Below are 3549 nucleotides of genomic sequence, written 5' to 3' on the forward strand. Positions count from 1 at the left end.
CCGTGTGCGTATGGCATGCCCCCCCCCCCCCCATGCTCGGGGTGGCGATGCCATTTAATGTGTGCACACATCATGACTCTCCCGATACGCTTTTGTAATCACAAACCAATTGGAAATACGTTTGGCATCCGCATAAAAACCGTTTACATTCACGCAGAAGCAAATAAATAAGTACTCGTATACGTAGCTGTGGTTGCTGGATGCACCCGCCAGCCCCACGCCTCTACCCCCTGCCCCCTGTCTGTCATGGGGTTCAACCTGGAATTAACTTGCAACTTCGGGCAACGCACAGACTTTAAGTGCTGAAATTAGTGTGAAAATTTGATTTTCCTAAAACTTATCTGGTAAAACTTTAAGCTATAAAAAAATCACTGAAATATGAATGCAAAAATAAAACTAACATCGCCACCTCATATTTGGTTGCTCTGCTAGGGATCGTCATAATTTATTACCAACAATCCCATTGTGTTTCAGCAAATATAAAGCTTAATAATAAATTCTGAGTAGCCGGAGGCCAAAGGTAAGGTTTGGCGGTGACCCAAAATACCAAAATAAATGTAATAAAATGTATTAGACTTTAAGAAGAACAAAGTTGTTACGTGGCAGCAATCTATTTGAGAGTATTAATAAATATTGGAATTTTTTTGAATCACAATATTACATTGCTCCACCTAGGAACGGAAAATGTATTCATCTCTCCACAGCCAACATCTCAAAATCATACAAACCTCTCAGTAAGAGTATAACAATGATATTTCACACCCCAAAAAGAGACAGCGAAAAAAGCATTTCTTTCATTAAAAATGAAAACAAACACAAAAAATGCATTTAAAATGTTAGGGAAAAATGAGAAAAAATGTCTGTGGCCAGTTGCGAGCAGGCTCAGAGCAATTCCCTTCCCCTGGGTAAGGAGCTGAGTCTGAGGGGAAATCCCTTGAAGCAATTAAAGTCCTCCCCGTCTGGGAATGCGCGCTGCAGCTTGCATTAGAAGCGAATCCCCGAAAGAGGTTTCTGTTGTTGCAACACCGCCATGATTAATGACTAGCGCTGCCCCCTCCGACTTCGACTCTGACTCCAGCTCCAGCTCCAGCACCAGCTCCAGCTCAAGTGCTGAGCAATTATAAGCCAAAGACTGTGCAACATTTGCAGTCTGTGGCAGACGTCAATCAGGCCAGGACTGGGCCAGGACTACGTAATGGCAGCGCTTTTGGCCAGTCCACGCACCAAAGGCCAAATTAATAAAATCAAAGCAGAAGCAACAAAAATTTAATAAAATCTCACTCGCAACGAGGGGTAGAGTGACGGCGAGGGTGAGGCAAGTGCAGTCGTCGGGGGTTGGGCGGCAAAGAAGATTAATGATTGCAATAAATCCAGTGACAGACAGACACAGAGCCGGAATGAGGGAGTGTGGGACAAACACTAATAGTGCCACCAGCCAGGAGAGGACAGCAGAGCAAGGAACACAAAGGATACTTTCCGCTGTTGCTAATAATACGCAAGAAGAGGCAAAAGTTGAAGGAATCGTGAGGCAGCTTAGAGACCACCAGCAGGCCCAGATGCTGCCACGAACGGACGGAGTCTCCGCATGTGAGCTACGACTGAGGCACCATTACGCTGATTAACACACGCACAGGGGTGGCTCCTGCTCCTGTTACTCCCCAGCTACAGCTCCTGTTCCTGCTGATAACGTCGCACAACATGCCATAAGCTGCTTGACTGCCGATTGCCAACTAGCGACTGCTCATTTGACCGGCCGAGGGCCGAGGGCCGAGGACCGAGGGCCCCTAGGGGTTGCACCATGCCGGGCAGCATCAGTGAAGAAATTCATCATCTTGCGGGGCGGCTGGTGCCATATCCTTAAATCTAATTACGACTTAATCGACGCCACTGGCGACAGTTGCAGCGAAAATGAACCGAGAGCGGATGAACGGACGAACCACCCTGAGATGAACCACGAAATTCGACTTCCACCCCGGCACCAGGCTTATGATGCTCAATTGATAAAGTCAGACCCGGACACAGTCACATGTGCTGCCATATCCTTGTCGCACTCTCCCTGGTTCTGGTTATGGTTCTGGTCTGCCTGGGATACCCCGCCGGCACTCGCAATCGCCAACTGCGACGCTTTACATGTGTTAATCACAGTCGGCATTGCTCTTGGCCGACTCTTTTGTCTCCTGGCCAGCGGTCTCCATTGTTAGTTTTAATTGTCTAAAAAGCGCGAACAACAATGCACTTGGCAGCCCACTAGTGTGGCAGCAACTGGTCAGCCTGCCGACTGCTGGCAGGATCTGCAGCAGTAGCAATAGCCAGTAACAACAATCCCAGGCAAGAGTGGCACTGTAGAGGGCCAATGGAGTGGCGGGAACTCATTTCAATGGGGCATGGCAGCATACACTGCAAGAGTTTGGGTTCAAATTGGATCTAGATCTAGATCTTGGCTCCCCAATAAAGTTGCTGCAGATACGGGAACTCTCATTTGGTACTGGATCATTCCAGGCCTTTTATTCTGCTCAAAAATGAAGCAATTATTGCACACATATAATTCATTCTGATCATTTAAAGTTATACAATTTGAGTGTCCAACCAAAGTTGTGTTCCACAAATAAATTCCGCAGGCCAAAGTCTATCTCCAAGCTAAGATGCTCACTCTGAAAATTGGCTTGGCACCCATCATTGGATGGGAAAAAAGGAAAAAGTAGACCCACTATTTGATGATGGTTTTGTTTTGCATATTGTCGCGTGTTCCGTGTCCAGCGTGGTCCTGTGGCCCGTGTGTTGTGTTGTCCTTTGGTTGTTTCAGAACCGCTTTTGTTTTCTAACACCCGCAGCGACACACTCACGCACACACATGCTCTGTGTGTGTGTGTGTGGGTGGGGGAGGGGGGCGGGTGGCGGGGCATGTGTGTGTGTGTGTTTGTGTTTGTGTACGTGCGTGCAAATATCATTGCATACGTGTGGGCGTAAATGAATAAAATGGCTCGAGCCCTCGAAAAACGATAAATTCAATCGAAAATCGTTACATGTCAATGCATTAATCGGCCATAATCCCATTATGGCGCAAGGATATGCCCCGCCAAGTCCCACTCCCACTCTCTCTCTCTCTCTGTGTGTTTGGTGTGAGCGATGCGTGAAAAATATGGCCACGCATCCTTTTGTCGTCTCTATGTGTTTTTGTGGCTGTGTGTGTCGCATTTTATATTCATGCTCGTCCATGTTTTGTTTCGCTTGTTCCCGTTGTTTCCGCTGTTTGTCCCGTTTGATGTTTGTTTTGTGCCTTCCGAACGGTTTTATCTGCGGCTCAGCGTCGCCGACGCCGCCTCGCATTTGACAAATGGCTTCTGTCGTGGCAGGACTCCGATCTGGGATTCGATTTTGGCATTGGCGATGTCCCCAACGTTTGCATTTCACAATGTTTGTTGTTGTTGTTGTATTTGTTGTTGTTGCTGTTGCGGGAGCTCTTGTTTTATATTTGATAAAAATTCCATTCCATTCTATTGTATTATATTTACCTTGCATCTGGTGTGAAGCTGCACTGAAACGCTGTTG

Source organism: Drosophila guanche, unplaced genomic scaffold, assembly GCF_900245975.1.
Source record: "Drosophila guanche unplaced genomic scaffold, DGUA_6, whole genome shotgun sequence".
Taxonomy (NCBI): domain Eukaryota; kingdom Metazoa; phylum Arthropoda; class Insecta; order Diptera; family Drosophilidae; genus Drosophila; species Drosophila guanche.